At 34.9% G+C, this 22,098-nt stretch overlaps 1 protein-coding gene across 9 annotated transcripts in view; it reads left to right on the top strand.

The window, feature by feature from the left end:
- The first annotated feature begins 11,623 nt into the window (after positions 1-11,623).
- ESR2 (estrogen receptor 2) overlaps positions 11,624-22,098 on the top strand; it is a 124,809-nt gene continuing 114,334 nt past the window's right edge. For 6 of the 9 annotated variants that reach the window (XM_074290349.1, XM_074290347.1, XM_074290351.1 and 3 more), the window contains exon 1: positions 12,335-12,592. The gene's annotated coding sequence lies outside the window, so the exon portion shown is untranslated. Of the gene's footprint in view, positions 11,763-11,839; positions 11,899-12,334; positions 12,593-13,035; positions 13,058-22,098 lie in introns of those variants that run through there. The other 3 variants (XM_074290341.1, XM_074290343.1, XM_074290345.1) reach the window with 3 other exon arrangements.

Here is a 22,098-nt window from a genome sequence, read left to right as displayed (position 1 = left end):
ACAAAAATCATTAAAAATCAATTCTTTTGTGCCATTTCTAGAATAGATTTCTTCAGTATGTGTACTAGGTCTTGCCCAGTTGTTTTTCTCAACTTTATCTTTCTTAAGAACAAACATTACTTCCTTATAATAGTACATAAGGTATTATTATATTAGTAATATAATATAATCCAAATTTGGTGATTCCATTGTTATTATTGAGGAGCATAGATCACAATACCAGAGGATCTGCTTCATTTTATGTATATTTGTTCCCCCAGTTTCACTCCTAAGTTCTCTCAGAAGGATTGGATTTAACCGGGTCTCATGCCAAACTCTCTATAGGCTTTTTTTCTCTTTACTTGCTTTTGACGTGTGCGCGCATGCGCATGTTGAAACTTGCAATCTTCTTTCTTTTATCGTTGAAAATTCTTCTCTAAATTGTTTTTACCCTTGGTTGCCTGGTCGTGCCATTTGACCAAAAGAGTAAATGTTTGCTTCATGCAATGGTTTAGTGGAAGGAGTCCTTATACTGGTATCAGGAGAGATCTGATTTTGCCATTTAGTATTTATATAACATGAGGTTCCTGGAAGGAGTGTCTGTCTTTTAAAAACAGGAACAATTCATGTAACAAAAACAATAACAACACAGCGAATAATAAAAACAACCAATGCTTCCAGAGTACTTATGGTTATCTGATATCCTCATAACAACCCTGTGAGGCAGATTTTTTAATTCACTTTTGACAAATGAGGAAACCAAGGGTAGAGGAAACCAAGGGTCGACGAAATCAAGTGTCTTGCCCTAAATCACACAGCTGGTAAGTTGTAGTACCTGGACTAACTTAGGACATCATCAAACATTTTCAGTAACTCTGAATTAAAAGAGAGAAAGCATTATGTTGTGGGTGGACAGTCAATGAACAAACATTTATTAAACAATTTCTTTGTGCTGAACACTATACTAATCCAACCACATAACAAAGAAAAGCAAAAACATGGCCTTTGCTCTCAAGCAGCTCTATTTAATAAGTGAGAGAATACAACACAACTGAAAAAAATGCATTAGGAAAAGCTATCTGTTTAAATCTTGTCTCTGACACTTATTAGCTGTGTGAACATAGGTAGATATTGCAATTTCTCTGAGCCTTAGACAACCCTCTATAAATGCTGTATGAATTACAATGTTTCTATGTGCTGACTCACACCAATAAAGTCTGATGTATGTATCAGAAGCATCTAAATATCAATTATTTTATAGAAGAAAATAGAAAAAAATCCATACACTATTTTCTTTTAACACTAAATTGCAAAGAATTATATCATCTTGTTAGTAATCCCAATTTTTTCTGGCCTCATTACGAGGAGCATGATGCTCTGCCTGGCCTGTTTTATCTTATTCCAAAGGATGTAAGAGAGCTACCTTTTTAGAATGCATTTGAGTCATTTACAAAATTGCAAATTACAATTTGATGTCACAGTCAAGAATTCTTCAGCAATTTCTCTTTCTGACTGTATCTTTAGAGTCCTTTTTTGTATTCTCAAGCTGTTTGCCTTGATCTAGCTCATACATAGCATGAATCCCTGCTTTCAAAGAATATCAATTCTCCATGTTATTTGGTTAAAAACAATCAGTAATCTAAGACCATGGGTAAATTATGACAGATAAATATTCTTATGCTCTCTCAAGGACCATGGTTATACTATCTCACTTATACATCTCTACTTCCAAAAAAGTAGAAGTCAGTCCTAATATCATTTTAAAAAATCAAATATCAAAAATTAATCCTAAAATCAAGACAGATGAAACCCAGGGTGGTTTACTGTAATGGTCTGGATAAAGGCTAGATGGCTTCATGATGCCAATTTCTCAGAGCCTTGTGCTCATTTCAGCTGCTAGCTGCGACTGACTCAACTGTACCAATGAAATGGGGAACTAGAGGCAGTTAAAATATAGTTTAACATTCTGAATTCAGGCAATTTAAACAATTGCTTTTCATTTAAAAAGACGTAATCCTTTTTGTTCTTTTATTTCTCATAAAGAACAGTATGGTGTAGTGGCTCTAGTAGATTAAATACTTGGCTCATGAAGACTTGAGTTTGAATTCCATATCTTAGTCCTTTGTGCCTAAGCAGTCAATCCTTTGGAATCATCTAGGCAGTGGTCTGGAAGAGGGAAGGAGGCTCACCAGGAATTTTCCATACTGATGAAATCACAGATATTTCCTGGGTTTGAAGGTATCTTTCTCAACCTCAAAAGGTTGTTGGTATCTGGTTCCAACTTTCTTCCAGCTCTATCAATTGAGGTTTGACTTTACTTATTTCTGTTTTGGGCCTTTTAATCAGGCAGTGAAATAAGTTCCTTGTTTTTAATTTCTTTTGGAAAAAAATGGGTGCTACTGCCAGGACCTATTTTAGTTTTAAGGGACTAATCAGAGAAGTCCTTTATCAGTGTGCTGGGAAGGGCACTGCAATAAAAGGCAAAGGTGATGAGTTTTGGTTGTTGTTGCTCATCCTTCACTTTTGAAGAGAATCAATGACATCAATAATGTCTTGACTTTCAGTGGGTTGGATTTAAGTGAGATAGAATTGCATTTTCCCTTCTGGAGTCATTGCAGTCCAGTAGTAAGACAAAAGTTAGGACAACTGGCAATGGTCTGGGGAAATGACTTTTGCATCTGCTATTGTCTTACCGAGCTGTAAGAGCTCCGTGGCTCAGCCACTCATCTCATTGCTGTAATCTCAGCCTGTGCTGCTGGGGAGAGATCTTCATGTGCTGTCTACATCCCTTTAGCTCACTGACAGCTTTGAGGCCTGTTAAATACCTGGGTTAGCCTGTCTGCTGAGATGCTTTTACCAAGGTGTTGTTGCTTTGCATGCTACAGCTTCTTGGAGCCATGGGTGAGTGAGAGGTCGACACTAAAGATAGAAGTGCAGCCTAGCAGTGCCTTCCTACTAGAAGTGCTAGTTCTCCCTGAACACCCCATATACTTTTGGGTCAACTTCCTTGCCCTTTTTAAGTCTTAGTTTTACTAAGATTTACTTGAGCCTATGAAATTAGATCATCTCTAAGGCTTCTTCTGAATCTATATTTATTTTAGGAATCAGTCAACAAAGATCCTAAAAGGTCTAGACATATTCTTTCTTCTACCATCAACAGATCAGAATTACAACAAGGCCAGGACAACTGGAGCTTGGTCCTAGGGTGTTAAAAATTGGAAGGTGCTGACAACACTTAAAGAAGCAACAGAACAAGCAGCAACAACAAAATTTAGAAACTAGTTATTAAGCATTATTTATATAACCCAAGATTTTTGAATACTCCTGTCAGCTTCTTCCCATAGCCTTTCTCTTCAGCAATCTGAAGAGAGGTTGGTGTCTTTGATTATCTTTCTTGAAGCTGGAAACCAGAAATATCCAAAGCTTAAAGAGACTTGTGATGATTACAATGGTTAAAGATAACTGGATAACTTAATCATTTTATTAATAAAGTTAACAGAATATTAATAAAAGGATGGTTATTTGGCTATCTCTCTTAAACCAAAGTCAGTGATGGTAAAGGTCTCACAGTTATATACCCTTTGAAGAATAGTGTTTAATGAGGGGCTGAGAGTGATAAGCCGCCTTGGGGCAGAGAAAATAACCCTATACATAGATCACTTCCCAATCTTGGGCTAGCTACATAAAAGGATCTGCTTCATCCAATGTAAAACACAATGGATTTCCTCACCTTAGATGAAATTTCTTATAAGATTGGGTGAGGTCTGACCAAGATTGAGGAGTATTAATTCAATCTCATATCTCATTAATGTTCTTTAAGAGACTGAAATTAAAATCAGGACTTTGTAAGGAGGGGAGAGCTCCATATCTCCCCAAGATAAGGTTTATTAATAATCATTTCTCTCAATCTAAAAAGACTTGAAGACTGGAGCTCTCCTCTCTCCTGCTCTCATCCACTCTGCTCTGTCCCTCACACAAGTATGAGGCATTGATCTTCCCCAGTGAGGAGAGAACGCTGTACCAAAGGGCTTTATGACTTGGGTTACATTCATCAAAATAGGAAGCTGCCATACAGAGGTGAGCTCTTCCTTGATCAATCCTGGTCCCTCCCCACTAGCTTGTGATATTCTTTGTCCCAAACTCTGAGATTTCTCCCTCCCCCCTCCCTTAATTGAACATGTCTTAGAAAGTTGATTTGAAAGTATATTGTTTTTATTTTTGATGGTATGATTTTATTTCATTTTTTAAAATTTTAATAGTATCTTTTTTTCCAATTATATGTGAAGATGGTTTTCAACATTCATTTTTGTAAGATTTTTTTCATTCCAATTTTTTTTTTCCTGCTCCCTTACCTCCCTCCATGAGAGTGTTTTTAAATTCTTTGCTCTTGGTGCTCTTTGCAGTACTTGTTCCAAATATAAGAATTGCTAATTAAGGTTCTGTGGCATGGTGGTCTATAATAATAAAGATGACGATTATGATGGCTAGCACTAAATGAGGCTTTAAAGTTTTCAAAGCACTCTACAAATATCTCAGTAGGAAGATCACTAACCCTGGAGCTGGGAGACCTTGATTTGACTCTTGGGTCTGCTACTTCATTGTGTTCTGACCTAAACCAAGTCACCTAGTCCTATTGGGCCTCAGTCTTTTCATCTGTAAAGTAAAGAGGTCAGAATTAGCTGGTTTTGAAGCTCTGTACCAGGCTTAAAGTCCATACTAATCCTCTTTTTAGGAGGGTAGTATGTCCTAGGAAGCCTTTAAAACTTTTCTAGTTTTGGTCCCAGTGAAGGAAGGTGAGACTTGAGTCAATGCAGGAATTACCATTTTCTCTTGAGCAACAGGATGAGTCAAAATGATGTGTACTCACATTGTCTCTTGTTTAATGTTTCCCGGAGTGAGTTTTTCACAGTTTATTAAACAGATTTCATGCCTCTTGGAGGGGTTTAAACAAAGAACAGCCTGTTCTCACAAGTGGGACACATTTTGAGGTTAAAATAAAATAAAACAAAAACTCACAACCACAGCACCCATGGAGCTGTCCTAGCTGTACTGACCCTGCTGGCAAAACACCAGCTGGGTGATGGATGAGACCAAGTCCCAGAATAGGCCTTACTCATAGATGGGATAGGCAGCCCCCCACCACCTTGAATATCTTAGGTACTGGATAAATATTTGCTAATGACTGGTCTGGCTTTAGAAGTTTATTCTCTTTTAGTTGCCAGCTCATCTTTAGAATTTTAGGACCAGAGTCTTCCCTTTGAGCATAAGACTTCAATTCCTGTTTAAATGTAAAAATCACTGATAGGGGTAAACCCCAAAATTGTTGTCTGTCATTTTTTATAAAAATGGAAGGTCTCTGGTGCTGTTTATATTTCGTTTTGGGTTTTTTGAAGAGGACCAGTGACATCATAGGGTTATGTCTTGGCTTACCCATGAATTGGATTTAAATGATGCAGTTGTACAAAGTTGTCAGCCTTGTGATCTATTCCAGAGTCATCAAAGTCCAGTGGTAAGACAAAAAATTAGCATCTGGCAAAAGCCTAGGGGCTTCAGTAGATGGATGACCTTGGCATCCATGTCTGGTCAAGTTCCAAGCACTTCATAGCACCTGCTTCAGCCACCTTCATGGCCATTACAATCAATTGTTCTCACCAGAGCAAATCTTCACATGTTGGGGTAAACATACCCCTAATTCACCAGCAAGTTGTAGGCTTGCTGGCTACTCTTAGCCTGGTTCAGCCCATCTGTGCAGACAGTTTCCCAGCGTGTAGACATTGGTCATGCCCCAGCTTCTTGAAGCCACAAGTGAGAGCTGAATGCTAGGTATATGCTAAAGGTAGATGAGCATCCCTGTAAAGTGCTCAGCAAACACTAGCACCAAAGGTGCTAGTCCTCCTTATTTGGGACAAAAAGACCTACTCAAATTGACTACTCAGAAATCACTCATAGAAAGCAGAATTATTTATTAGAATCTCTAGAAGCGGACCATCCTGGCCTGTGGGCCCGAAAGGACAGCAAAGATACCCACAGTAAGAGAGTCATTCCATTGAGAGTTTTTACAATTTTTATACATTTTAGATAAAGAACCTCCTCAAATCCTACCCTCTATATGGTATGATTGGTCACATAGTCTTTATTCCCCTATTTGGTCAGTGGAATGCAGTAGATGTATAACTTTCCCACCAGTGTCCTTCTTTGAACAATAGAATATAGACCAGGCTTTATTTAAAATCACATGCTTTCTCACTACAGACCTTCTTTTGGACTGTGGATTGTAGTATAGCTTTCCCATCAGTGTCTTTGAACAATAGAATATAGACCAGGCCTTATCTAAAATCACATGCTTCCTCAACTGAGGCCTTAAAGCTTTAGATAACAGTCCCTAATCAATATGTGCTTAACCTGTAAGTTTTTCACCTTTTTCCCCACACATCCTTAAACATGTATATACTCCTGAAGGTCTATATATCAACCTTTTGAAATAAGTAAGGCAAGGTTTTAATTTCTATTTTAAAGATAGAGAAACTGAGGCATAGGGTAGTTAAAGAATGAGATAATCTAGCTGTTGGCAAGATCAGAGGCTCAAACCTAAGTCTTTAAATTCTATTCATTTATTCATTATTGATCTCCTCTCCCCCATCCCTTTTTTTTCTGGATTCAGGGAATTCAGAGGAAGCTCTAGGTGAATCTTTATTCTCCAAATAAAGATTTATATTCTTTCATTTTAATGATTTGGGGAGTTACAGATGAAGTCAAGCAGGTGGGTGGTATTAGTTGTAGCATGATTTTCCTCATGGTGAGGCAGAATTTTTAGGTGTTTATGTGGAGGGAAGGTCTCCTTGTTCTTTTCCCTCTCCAAAAAACAATTTCACCTATGTCCTGGGACGTGGAAAACTCCTAGGGATTTTAAAACAACCTTAAGATATTTTTTTAACACCTCTTGCCCTTGGGTTAAAGTATGGCCTGTTCTCTTATCTTCTAAAATTCAAATTCTGAGCAATTTCCTACTCTTTTGAGTTCTTTAGCCTCTGTATTTCTCCTGTGATACTCTTTTCTCTGATTTTAGGTCTTATTTTCCACTACTTGACTCATATTCCTAGATCCAGAAGGAAGGGGCCGATATTAGTCTTTGTAGTTTCCTCAGGACCAGATTCAGGGTTTTGTACATAGTAGACAATAAACATTTATTGAATTGATGTGGAAAAAAAATTGTGTGAATTGCTTTCCAGCTTAAAAATTAGTTTTATTTATCTTGTTTGACTTTTGAACAACCATTGTGAATGCAGGTAGGGCAAATATTATCTTTATTATATAGACAGCCTCAGAAAAATTCAATGGATTGTCCAGGGTCACACAGCTGGTGAAGCCAGTGGCTCCTGCTCCTTCATCTCTCAGATAGCTCTCTGAAATTGGGGCACTGACAGAATGGAATTTTGAGTTGGGGCAGAAGTAGAGGAGACAATAGTTTTGGATCAGAGGGAAGGCATATCTGACTAAGTAACTTAGTTACTTAGCACAACAAGTGAGCACAGAGCAAAGGAAAATGAGAGTGGAGGCCAAGCTTTGATTTTCAATCCTGGTTACTATCATTTGTAAATGTCGTCAAGGCCAATGCAAATTTGGCAGCCCTAGGGTATTGTTCCTCCCAGCTTTAAACTTTTTAAGATTTATTTACAAGGCTGGGCAGGGTTTCTCTGTATTATAATTTTATTTACAGGTTGATCTGACCCCTATAACAACCCTAAGAAACCTGTTTGTTTTTTAAAATAGTTTTGGGTGACACTGGGGTTTTTTTTTTAGTCATTTTTTAATTTATGGAATAAAACGGACACTTCCAAAACATTATAATTAAAAATATACTGTGGCATTTGATTCTCTTGGATAGTAATGACAAATTATACATAGTATTGACCCTGAGTAAAATGACAAGGTTATGATTATAGGATAGAATTGTTTTTATTCCCTATTTTTCTGCTTTCTCAGATACTCTTTCTTAGGAGATACTTTATTGGATTTAGATATAAAAGGGACTTTAGAAACCATTTAGCCTAATTTCTTCTTTATTACATATAAGGAAACTAAGGCCTAAAGAGGATCAATGACTTGCCCAATGTCACATAGCTGAAATTTTAATCCAATTTTCTGACTTCAAGTCCAGTACTTTTTCCATTACACTTTGGTTCTCTTCTTTTGTTCATGTAGCTAATATTTAAAAATGTAATGTATGGTTATTTATATTTACAAAGTGCTTTATATATTAGCAGATGCTATATTTACTGTGTAAACTCCTCAAGGGGTTTGACCTAGGATGCAAAGTGAGACAGTCATTATTTCCTTTTACAGATAAGAAAATTGAGACTCAGAGACATTAATTAACCTATCCAAGATCTCACAATTAGTGACAGACCCACAAATTGAAGTCAGTTATTCTGACAAGGCCAATGCCCTTTTTACTTTATAACATTGCTTCTTGGGGAGCATAGACGCTCAGCCCATTCTATATTCGAACCTATGCCCATATTAGTGCAGTGTGGAGTCAAAAGTGAAAAAGAAACTAGAAAGGGGTAGGTGGGTTCTTGAGCCTTATATTTAGAGAAATTTGAGAGCTGTCCATTGCTTAGGATATGCCCTATCCCCACTCTCTTACCTTGCCCTGGCCCCCAATCCAATCCTGCCCTAAGTTACCTTTTCCTACTCACTAGATGCCTTATAATACTCTTTCTGGGTCACTTGGGACTTGTCATTCTTCTATATTTTATAATTCTATAAAATTATAAAGAAACATGAATAAACTACCAAATCTCAGACTATTAGAACTAGAGATTGCCTCTCTTTTAAAAATGTAGGCCCAAAGACTTAATTTATGTTAAAGATACCTTTGCTTTAAGTTACTCAATATAGAAAGCAAAGAGTTATTATCTTGCATTTGTCCCTCTCTACTCCCATTCCCATCATCTTAATTCAATTTTTCATTATCTTTTATTTCTCTCTGTCGCAGACCCTCCAGATCTATATCCCCTGTAATGTAGAAAGAAAACATACATACATACATATATATATATGTATATATATATATATATATATATATATATATATACATATATATATACATATATAATGCACACCTACATGTGTATATATCCCTGAGCAGGAGTGTGCTGGTGTTTAACAACCAGCTTTCCAAAAACAAACAAAAAAATGTGCACAGAATATATTTAAATTTTATTTGCATCATTAACATTTTCTTCATCAGTTTCCTAAATCTAGCCAACCAACAAAAAATTAAATCAAGCCCTGATTTGTAGCACTTGCTGATTTCTAAGGTATAAATGCTGAAAATTTAATACTCTTGTAGAAGTTGTCTTCAACATGATACTCTCCCACTTCCCAGAAAAATTATATTTATAGATTACTTTAACTTTTGTGAAAGACTTTTTTCATAATAATCCTGTGAGGTTAGGGAGTATAAGAATTATTCCCATTCTGCATATGAGGAAACTGAGACTCTCAAAATATGTTATTGTTCAGTTTTTGCTTTTTGTTTTTTGTTTTTTGTCAAAGATACTGGAGTGGTTTGCCATTTCCTTCTCCAGCTCATTTTACAGATAAGGAGACTGAGGCAAACAGAGTTAACAGCTAGTAAGTGTCTGGAGCCAGATTTGAATTCAGGAAGATGAATTCTGATTCTAAGCCCAGTGCTCTTTCCAGTGTATTATCTAGTGGCCCCAAAGAAAGTAAAACCAAGCCTTATGACTTCAGGTCTAGCATTCTTTCTGTCTTGTCATATAACCTTTTAAAACAAACCAAGAAAAAAAAAATCAATAGCTAACTATTGATAATTAACAAACCTAAGTCCCCTAGTCTTATCACTAAAGGTCCTCTATCCTTGGATTCCAGCCTATCTTTTCAGGCTTATGTTATTCCTATATTTCCTATTTGTATACCTGTGTTTCAGCAAAAATATATTACTCATTGTCCAAATAAATTCTGTGCTTTCTTGTCTCAGGGTCCTTTTCTCATGGCATCTCCTTTCCTTGGAATGTCTGACTTCCTCTTTCGCTTACTCCTAATCTATCAGATCCTTCAAGTACCATCTCAAACTCCCTCACCTTCCATGAAGTGCTCTCTGTCACCTCTATCATCTCTAACCTTCCTTTCCCATAAGACTTGTGCTTTTTTCATATATTCGCTGATTCTATTCTGTACGTAATTTATCTTTGTTATTAGGCTGTAAGCTCCTTGAGGATAGTAACCCTATCCTCTGCACAGTCAGAACTTATTTGGAAATCCTGAATCCAGGGGGTAGGACTGAATTCTCTCTTTTACATTCCTGTGGTTGGTATTACAGAGAATAACTATTAAATAACCATCGATCCCTCTGGAAGAGGCAGTATCAGGTCACAAATAGATGGATCAGAAGTCTGATGCCTTCTGACTTTTGTACTTGGGAACATTTGCCCTTCCTTCACAAAGGTGCTCGAGTGTTGTATCTCTTATCGGATATTCCACATAAAAATGTGCACAGATTTAGAACTGGAAGGGACTTGTCTGTGGTAACACAGAAGAACTGAAATTTAAATTCATGTTCCCTGACTACAAATCCAAGGTCTTTTCACAATTCCCAGTCATTTGTTTCTTTAATGAACACATACAACTGTATTGTTTAAAACTACAATGGAAAGAACTCTTTTGTTATTGCTCAGCCATGCCTGACTCTTCATGACCCCATTTGGGATTTTCTCAGCAAAGATACTGAACTCAGAAAGATGAGTCCTCTTGACTATAGGCCTAAGCACTCTATTGTAACACCTATTTACCTCCATAGTTTTCTGTTATTCATTAAGTGAGCTTCTTGAGAGTAGAAACTGCTTTGCTTTTCCAATTGTGTACTCAATTTTTTTATTTCAATGCTTTCCATATATTAAACAATAAATGTTCATTCATTAATTTATTTATGGATATAACCAAACATAAATGGTCAGATCACTAAAAAAATTAGAGAAATGTGGAAAATATTATGTATGAGATCAGTTGGTAGAAGAAAAATCCATGACAAAATAAAGAGATGGATAAATTGAACAATTTGGATTGTTTAGTTGTGTTTGAATCTTCCTGACCCCATTTGGGGTTTGCTATTTCCATCTCCAGCTCATTTTACAGATGAGGAAACTGAGGTAAGCAGGATTGAGGGACTTACCCAGAATCACACAGCTAGTGTCTGAGGCCAGATTTGAACTCAAGAAAATGAGTCTGTCTGCCTCCAGTCTGGTACTCTCTCCAGTGTGCTACCTTAGCTCCCTCTGGAAAAAAAAAATCTGCTCTGAATTTAATTCTTGGCTTTGTCACTTGCTTCACTTAACAAAGCTGTTGAACTGTATAACTTCAGGATCCTTTCTAACATTATATGATTAACGGAGTATTTTAACACCATCACCTAAACTGATAGGGCTTGTTGGATCTGAGAGTCGCTGTCACTTTTTTCTCCCCCAATTCCAAAATGATTCATCTAAAATGCCACAAGGGGGCAGCAGCTTCCACACCGGAGGCTCCTTAATAAACTATTGGGGTTGGGATAACTTTCAGCAGTCTTAACTTCCACCAGAAAGAACAGCAGTTAGGGTCAGATGCATTACTGCCATGCACAGCTTCAGACTGGAATGACCAGCCTGCTCTTTGAGCCTCTTGTGGAGGCTCATTAGTGAAACAAACATGCTCCTCTGCCCCTTTCTAAACCTGAGTTTCAGGTACTTTGGAGCTGAGTTCTTCAGCCTCAGGCTCCTCAGGTGTGTATTGTACCATACAGAAGCACAATCCTGCCTTTTTTTTTTTTTTTTTTTTTTTTTTAAATTGCAGGGAAGTGGGCCGTTGGAAAAGGCTTATAGCTCCAGGAGCCAGAAACTTGATTGATTCATGGCACAGGTTTGTCCCAAATCTATTTATTGGAGGTGGCTAGGGGACTTATTAAGGTCCTTCCAAGACTCTTGGGGGTGGTTAGGGGAGCAGTTGAATTATTCTTGGTTCTCCCAAATGACAATGCCAGCTCTTTAGAGTTCCGTCCTAGCTGTAGATAGAGGGAAGTGAAGTGTTCTAGAAGAGAAATGGTGGGCTTAGTTATTTGGGAGTATCAATGTAATTATCTGTAAAGAGAAAGTGGGAAGGCTGGGGGAGAGGGGATGATCACAGACAACAGTGATCTCAGCTTTCTTGACTTTTATTATTTCTTTTTTAACCACTTGATGCTTGAGAAAGAGAAAGCTGTCATTGCTGTAAACGAATTGGTTTTTGAAACTTGTTCTAGCAAGGAGGAGGAGGATGGAACTCTGCTTTCCTCCCCTGGAAGGCAAGCAGTGAGGAAGTCTGTTGTAGGTGTAACAGACTTGGACTGATGACTTGGCATCTTGTTGCCCAGTAATAGCTGCCACTGACTAGCTTGTGCTTGCGGGGATTGGACGTTTCCCACAGTCGTGGTAGCTGGGAAGGAGTCTTCCTAAGACTGAGAGCCAGCTTTGGGGAGATTGGGATTCCTAGAGCATCGAGAATTTTTGCAAGATAAGCATGTGCATGCTTAGCTTGGCTATATTGTTCTGAAGAAACTGGTTGTTTCCCCGAGCAGGTAGGTACCACAGCTGATTCTTTATCTAATTGCTTGGATTAAAATGTGAAATTCAGGAATGGAGATACACTAGTAAGTATCTTGAGAGCCAAAAGCAAAACGTTTTGAAAACTAATATCTGCTGCTATTATGCAATCTTTTCATTTAGGGCACAGAAAAGTTAATCTCTTCTACTTGCATGTGCCATCTGTGGAGTAGGAGCACTTTTGTGTTGACTTGTGCACAAGAAAATGCTTTTTTAAAAAATTCCCTTTTTTTTCTTCTAAAATAGATTTTCCAGAGATTCTCCACTTTATTTATGATTTCAAAAATTTTTTGAATGCATACTTAATTTTTTTTTCACTGGGGTTAGGGAGATTGCTGATGGGATAGCTGGTTAGATGGCAGTTGTTCTGGCTGAATTAAATTAATCAATCAATGATATTTCCTGTGCAAGGTAGATGGATTTTATTCTGAGAGATTTGGGTAAGATTGCTTAATTCTACTCTTTGAGAAAGAAGACAAGCTTTAGAAGAAATTGGAAATTTATCAGTAGTCAATTTATTTCTTACTGATAGAGTGAAATGGATAGAGTGAGAATTTCATTTAGGTGAATAAATATTTTATTTTGTGGAAAATGAAAGTGAGGTTTCTAGTGGGCTATATTTATTTATTTATTTTTGAAGGGGAGGAAATCACAGTTCAGGATAGTCAAGTGGTATACTTTTCTTTTTTTTTTATTTTAAAGAAGCTTTATTGCTATTGAGTAATATCACTTGGTTTTATTTCTGTCTACATCTATCTGTTCAAGGAGAAGGATAGATATGTATAGCTTAGAATCTTGTTTAGCAATCTGACAAGATTTCTTTTGGAGAAATTATTATTTTTATTAGCTATCTTTAAATGTCTGTTTTTAATCTGTATATGTGAGACAGGGATACAAGGAGTAAAGGGAATGTATGATTTGGTCCTAAAGGTTAACTGCACATTTATTGAATTACATCGTTGATTCGACATAGTCTTATTTTCTTATCAGTTCTTGGCACAGACCTTAAGCACTTAAAATACTCTGTCTTCAAAGTGTACTTTGGTTTTAAGAAACTAGTGGCTGGCCATTAGTCTACTTTTTTTTTTTTTTCTGAGAAAAAGTTTGTGCTGTTTTAGAATCAAGTTAATGCAAAAAGAAAAGGAAAGTTACACATTTAGTGCATCAAGTATTAGAAAGACAACAAACTTTTGGATTTGGTCAGCCTCTCAAGGGTACTTTTAATTAGAACAATGTTTCTCTATTCAGAGCCTTATTTCACTTTTCTTAGGCTCATATCTTTTGCTCCTATTGTCTTTAAGAGAAAATGCTTATTTTTTTGTTGTTGAATGTGACATTTTAGGCTATAACATTTTGAATTTTGAGAAGATGTTCAAATTATTTTTTAATTTTATGATCTTTGGGAAGATGTTTAAACCACTAATAACATTATAGGGAAATGGTACTCAATATTAAAGGTATTGTTAGTTTAAAATTCCTGTTGGGATATTAATTTTTAATTACTCATTAAATTAAGTTGCTTTTAAGTCTTTAGTTTTCCTGGGTTAAAATATTATGTCTTTTTTTGTTCTGATTTCCATGATCCCACTGCAATCCTGGTATTTTAAACGTAATTTCATCATGTTTGATACAAAGACAGTTGCCTAAAGTTGTATTTAATTGAATAGTAGAAAGCAGAGGTTGTAAAATGACAACTTTTAATATTAAAACTCAAGATTAAAATAAATGATGTGTATATTTTGAGGCTGCTTAGGAATAAAATTGTCCCATTTTGTATTCTTATTAGGTACAGTTTTTTTTTTTTATTCCTATTAGTCTAATTTTACTCATTGTATTAATGCTTGGATTTCTGAGTGGTACTTTGAGAACTAGAGGTCATTATAAAAGAACACGATTTGGGGGATTTTGCATAAGGTTTAAAATAATGCATTATGTTTTTATTTTGACTGATTTATTGGTTTCATTTAAAAGTGTTTATGCAAATCCAAGTTGTTTTCAAGTATAGTGAATAACAGAAGCGTTTATTTAATATGCTAGTACTGCTATTTTTCGTCACAAAAAGGAAATGTGAGACACTTCATATACGAAACCTTGGAGCAAGCACAGAGATTCAGAAAGTTCAAATTGGCTAGGTTCTTCCCAAGTTAGCAACTAAATAGACCCCGGTTTCAGCACCAGGACCAGGGCAGAGCTCCCGACCTTTTACTCCTTTTCCACAGTCAAGGCGAATAAGGACAAAAGGAACAGGAGAATTTATAGCAGAAATTCTTAATCTTTTTTGTTCCATATCTCCCTTTGATAGGCTGTTAAATGCTATAGATTCTTCAGATAATTTTCTTAAATGCATAGCAAAACATAGGATTAGAAAGGAAGCCTATTATTGAAATACAGCTATTAAACAAATTTTAAAGTTCACAGTTGAGAAACAGCTATTAATATCTATCTATCTATCTATCTATCTATCTATCTATCTATCTATCTATCCATCTATCTATCTATCTTAAATTTAATAGTTAAGAAAACTACGATACTGCCTACCCCAGAAAAGAAATTAGAACAGGTCTGCACAGCCAGCCAATGCACACTGTTAAGAGTTCAATTATATACTCTCCCTAAATTGCTGATTCCTCACACATACACTGGTATTCAAGTATCTGATGATTTTCAAGGGACAAATATAGTATGTCAAGAGAGAAGAAAGATATTTAGGCTATTCAAATATTTTTATTCATATATATATATGGAAGAATGTGTGTATACACATATATGCTATATATACATATGGGTATATATGTATATTATTCATATATGTTCACACACACAGACACACACACATATATATATAATTCAAATTCACATATTTTTGTGAGATGAAAAATAAGATAGCATTGGTATTTTAGATAAATGCTAACTCTGTCATTCCCTTTTCCCCTCACTCCAAATCACTGTCCATGAAAGTAACTTGGATTTGTCCAATAGCTTTCCAAGATGGCATTACTAGCTGATGTCTTGGCTGTTAGCTGAAGTTTAAAGGTTTATCTTTGAAACTGAAGGTATAAGTACATTTGAGGGTGCAAAAGTTACATAAGATGATGTATGTTTTTTTATCATCTTAATTAGATTACACCATGTTGCTAAACATTGTACGTATCCTATAGTAAAAGATGGCACTGGAATGTAATTTTAAAGAGTTCATTTAGCCAGCTGGTGAGACTCTGTGCTGTGCCATAACAAGGACAGAGGGAGGCTAGAGTGAGAAGAATCATGCCCATCGATTCATTGGGTTAATTTCTTGAGGAAAGGAATTGAATGAGACATAAACACAGAAAGCCAGAAAGATGATGCTTGGGAGAAAGGGCTAAAGAATGCTCATTTTTCTATTCATCTGAGGTAGGAAATACATAATATTAGAACTAGCATAGATTATTATCTGATATAGATCTGGATAGATTATTAATCTTGGATCTTAGAATCCCTCATATTTTGGTTACCAAGACTTTACTTCTCTTTACCCATTTACAGGTAAAAAATTTGATACATTTTCAGGCAGCATTCATTTATTAAGCTCTTATTATATTTAAGTACTCATACTAAGTGCTGGGGATGAAAAAAAGACCAAAAAATTGGGTATCTGTCTTCAAGGAACTCATTCTAATGGAGTAGACAACATTCAAATAACTATGCCTGATATAGAGCTAATGAGAAATAATCTTAAAAGGAAGACAACTGTTAAATTGTTAAGCATGAAAAATGCTGGTTGAGATTGGAAAGGGGACCTGGAAAAGGCTTCTTAAAACTGTTAGGAAAATTGGACAGCAATAGGGAAGAAATGTGACTAAAAGCCCATCTTCTTAAACTGTAGGTTGCAACCCCCAAATGGGGGTCTCATAACTGAATGTAGAAGTCACAAAATTATGATTTATTATTAGTAAATGTTTGATTTGTGTACTTATTTTATATATTTATATAATTCAAGGTCACATAAAAATTTTGGGGCAAAAAGGAGTCATGAGTGGAAAAAATTTGAGAAGCCCTGACTTAGAGCAACATTTTATGAAAAATGAATGTGATTTAAATGTAGTCAAATCATTAACAAATAAGAGAATTGTAGAAAATACTATCGGATTTTTCATGAGTCCATTTGGGTTTTTCTTGGCAAAGATACTGTAATACTTTGCAATTTCCTTCTCTAGCTCATTTTACAGTTGAGGAAACTAAGGCAAGCAGAGATAAGTGACTTGTCCAGAGTCACACAGCTAGTGAGTATCTGGGGCTACATTTGATCTTGGATCCTCCTGCTTCCAGTCCCAGCATCCTATCCACTGAGCCACCTAGTCCTCCAATTTGGATTACATAAAATTAAAAAGGTTTAGCATCCAACGAAACAAAAAGTGGAACTGGGGGGGAAGATCTGAAGCTTTTTTCTGGTAAAGGTCTTATTCCTAAGATATAAGGTGCTGAATCAAATTTATAAGAATAAGAACTATTTTTCAACTGATAAATGATTTGAGGATATGAATAGGCAGTTCTCAAATGAAGAAATCCAGGCTATCTGAGAAAAAATGCATCATATCAACTATTAGAAAAATGCCAATTAAAGCAATTCTGAGATCCACTCTCACTCCCATCAGAATAACAAAGATGACAAAAAAAGAAAGGAAGAAAGAAAGAAAATGATAAATGTTGGAGGGACTATGTACTATATATTGTTGTATTGTTAGTGGACCTATAAGTGGCTACAACCAATTTGGAAAACAATTTGTAATTATAAATAAAAATACTAAAGACTGCATGCCTACTGTCTTAGCTATGCCATTACTAGGCCTGTACCCAAAAATAATCAAAGAAATAGGAAAAGATCTGATAGGTATGAAAATATTTTTGGTGACTTTTTTTTTTTTGGTGGCAAAAATTGGAAACTAAAGAGATGCATCTCAATTGAGAAATGGCTGAATAAGTTAGGATAAATGAATGTGATTGAATTCAATTGTTGTGCTGTAAGAAATGAGGAAATAGTTGATTGCAAAGAGACATGATAAAATTTACATGAACTGATGAAGAGTGAAGTGAGCAGAAGCAGAACAATATGTATCATAAAAATGAATAGTTCTGAGGATTCTTAAAAAAACTGAAGAATGAAATGTGCAGCAGAACAAATTTGTACAATAACATCATAAAGAAAAATAATTTTGAAATATGTAAGAACTTTCTCATTTAAAAATAATTGGTGTATGTTTTCAAAAAACTTTTTCTATTGATAAATTATATGATTTCTGTTGTTTTGATAGTATGGCTAATTGTATTTAGAATTGCATTCCTGACATAATATTATTGTATTTCTTGATCATTGTTTGATTTATGGTGAAATTTAGGTTTTTGCTGAAGAAAGTGTATAGAAGCTTATTGATCTTCCTCATTTGAAGTGTTTTCTTAATATCTAATTATTCAATTAGCAATGGTTCTCATTTGGCAATTATTTGGGAGAAAAGAAACTTAGAGATAATAATTTGATGATTTGAAGGAAGCTAGAGATCATTTGGTCCAACTCCATAGATAAGAAAGTTGAATAGTCAAGGACACCCAGGTATTAAGACAGCTAGAATTTAAACACAGTACCTTTTCTCCAAAACTTCTTTTAACTTCATTTAATAGGTAACTATTTTTATAGTTTTAAAATAATAATTTTAGTTTTATTATTAAATTAATATTATTATTAAAATAATTATTAAAAATGTCTAGTGGTTTCCTTCTCTTTCTCTTGCTTTGCTCCGCTAGTATACTCTTCTAGCAGAAATCATTTGGATTTGATAGATGGAGAATAATTTTCTTTTCTTTATTTTTTAATAAAGCCTTTAATTTTCAAAACACATCATGGTTTCCAGTATTCACCCTTGCAAAATCTTGTGTTCCAAATTTTTTTTTCTCCTTCCCTACTCCCCCAGGCAACAAGCAATCCAAATATAGGTTGTATAGCATATACAGTCCTCTAGAAGTATTTCCACATTGGTCATGATGCTTGAGAAAAGTTGGATCAAAGGGGGGAAAAACATGAGAAAGAAAACAAAGAAACAATAACAACAAAAAAGATGAAAATACTATGTTGTGATCCACATTTAGTCTCCATAGTTCCCTTTCCGGATGTGGATGCCTCTTAACATCACAAATCTATTAGAATTGCCTTGAATCATCTCATTGTTGAAAAGAGCCAAGTTCATCACAGTTGATCATCACATAATCTTGTTGCTATATACAATGTTCTCTTGGTTCTACTCACTTCACTTAGAATCAATTCATACAAAAATTTCTGTTCTAATTTACTGCTTCCCTTCTAATTTTAGTTTTGTGTACAAAACTTTTTAAAATTAATTTTTATTAATTTAATATTAATTAATCAATAAATTAATTAATAAAATTAATTTTTAAATTAATATAATCAAAATTATCCATTTTGCATTCCACAATGTACCCTGGTTCTTCTTTGGCCATAAATTCATTCCTTCTCCACAGATCTGAGAGGTAGATTATCCTTTGTTCTTCTAATTTGCTTACAGTTATCACTCTTTTATGTCTAAATCATGAACCCATTTAGACCTTATTTTGATATAGGTTGTAAGGTGTGGGTCAATGCCTAGTTTCAGCTGTACTAATTTCTGAGCAACTTTTTAAAAATTTATTTTCATTTATTTTTTATTATAGCTTTTCATATACAAAACATATGCATAGGTAATTTTTCAGCACTGACCCTTGCAAAAACTTGTTTCAACTTTTCCCTGCCTTCCCTCCACCCCCTCCCTCAGATAGCAGGTAGTCCCATACATGTTAAATACATGTTAAAGTATATGTTAAATACAATATATGTATATATATTTGTACAGTTACCTTGTTGTACAAGAAAGATCAGATTTAGAAAGAAGGTAAAAAAAACCTGAGAAGAAAAAAACAAAAATGATAATAAATAATAACAGAGAGAGTGGAAATGTTATGCTGTGGTTCATACTCATTTCCCAGTGTTCTTTCTCTGGGTGTAGCTGCTTCTGTTCATTACAGATCAATTGGAACTTACTTGGATCCTCTCTGTTGAAGATATCCACATCCATCAGAATACATCCTCATATAGTTGAAGTGTATAATGATCTCCTGGTTCTGCTCATTTCACGCAGCAACAGTTCATATAAGTCTCTCCAGGCCTCTCTGTATTCATCCTACTGGTCATTTCTTTTCTTTTTGTTTTTTAATAGTTTTAATTTTCCAGATATTTGTATGGGTAATTTTACAACGTTGACAATTGCCAAATCATTTGTTCCAATTTTTCCCTCCTTCCTCCTCTCCCCCCCCATGGCAGGTCGACCAATACATGTTAAATATGTTAGAGTATAAATTAAATACAATATATGTATACATGCTACTAGTCATTTCTTATAGAACAATATTCCATAACATTCATATACCACAATTTATTCAGCCATTCTCCAATTGGTGGGTATCCCTTCAATTTTCAGTTTCTAGCCACTATGAAAAGGATTGCCACAAACATTTTTCCACATATAAGTCCCTTTCCCTTCTTTAATATCTCTTTGGGAAATAAGCCCAGTAGTAACACTCTTGCAAAGGGCCTTCACAGTTTGATAAGTTTTGAGTATAGTTCCAAATTGCTTTCTTGAATGGTTGGATCCATTTACAACTCTACTAATAATGCATCAGTGTCCCAGTTTTCCTGCATCCCCTCCAACATTCATCATTATTTTTTCCTGTCATCTTAGTCAATCTGACAGGTATGCAGTTTCCCAGCAACTTTCAAATAGTGAATTCTTATCCCAGAAATTGGGTCTTTGGGTTTATCAAACACTAAATTGCTGTAATGACATTGTATCTTATGAATCTAACCTATTCTATTGATCCACTACTCTATTTTTTAACTGGTACCAAATGAATTTTATGACCACTGCCTTATAATATAGCAGCTGGGCCACCTTCAGTTGCATGTTAAAAAATTAATTCCATTGAACTTCTTGACCTTTTGTTCTTTCAGATGAACTTTGTTATAATTTTTTCTAGCTTTGTAAAATAATTTCTTGGGGGTTTGATTGGTATGGCACTGAACAAATAGATTAATTTAGGTAGAATTGTCATTTTTATTATATTAGCTCAGCCCCCATGAGCATTTGATATTCTTCTAATTGATTTCATCTGACTTTATTTGTTTGGAAAGTGTTTTGTAATTGTAGTCATATAATTCCTGACTTTGTCTTGGCAGGTAGATTCCCAAATATTTTATATTATATCTAGTCATTTTAAATGGAATTTTTCTTTGTATCTCTAGCTGGTAGACTTTGTCCATATAGAACATATAGAAATGTTAATGATTTATGTGGATTTATTTTGTATTTTGCAACTTTGCTAAAGTTGTGAATTGTTTTTAGTAATTTTTTAGTTGATTCTCTATGATGGAGAAGAATTTTCCTATAAAATCTGGATGAATGATCTCATTGATATGGAACATAAATGTCAAGCATATGGGCTGTATACTACTTAGGGTCGCTTCTGAGTGGTGCCTGACACTAGTTGGGAAATATTTACTTACACAAAAATATAATAAAGCATAGATAATATATATACATTGTTTTTTTAAGTCAATATGTGGCACATAGGAATCCTTTTGTACAATTTAGTGGCCCCTGATTCTATTTAAATTTGATACCACTGATGCTCAAAGATTCCACTGAAGATGTATCCTTTCTTTCTACCAGTTCAAAGCAATAACTTATCGTTTGAGACAGTTGCTTGGAAATAAGCATGTAATGGTGAAGATCTCAAATGAAAATATGATGACATTTTAAAGAGAAAGTTGTCTCAGGAGAACAAAAATTTATATATAAATATATTTGGGTATATATAAGATGTAATGTTATTATAATAATTATAATATATAATCATACATTATGATTATATATTGTATAAAGCTGTATGTGTGTGTGTATATATATACATATATATACACACACACAAATACATACATACAAATTTGGACTTTCTAGGTCATGTTTCAAAACATAATAATTTTTAAAATGCTACTTTAGATCAGGACTTCTTAAACTTTTTTCATTTGGGACTCATTTTTCACTCAAGAAATTTTACCATTTTCCTGGATATAGAGGTAGATAAAATAAGTATACAAATCAAACATTTACTGATAATAAATCATAACTTTGTGACTCTCACATTCAGTTATGAGACCCCCAAAAAGGGTTGCCACTCACAGCTTAAGAAGCTGGCTAGAATACAGGAGAAAAATCTAGTTTAAATTAGACTCAATAGGAATTTTCCCACAAACTCAAGAATGAATTGTTACTTTTGTCCCTTGAGTCCTTTGTGCTTTCCTAATATCTATTTAAGTACTGCCTTCTTATTTAGAGAACCACTATACCTATCCTGGAAGAAAAATTCTACCTTCTGCATTTTTGGCACAAACTTTTATCAAAGA

Source organism: Sminthopsis crassicaudata, chromosome 2 (assembly GCF_048593235.1).
Source record: "Sminthopsis crassicaudata isolate SCR6 chromosome 2, ASM4859323v1, whole genome shotgun sequence".
NCBI classification, from domain to species: Eukaryota; Metazoa; Chordata; class Mammalia; order Dasyuromorphia; family Dasyuridae; genus Sminthopsis; species Sminthopsis crassicaudata.
The sequence above is the reverse complement of the archived record's forward strand: the minus strand, read 5'-3'. Positions and strand labels throughout refer to the sequence as shown.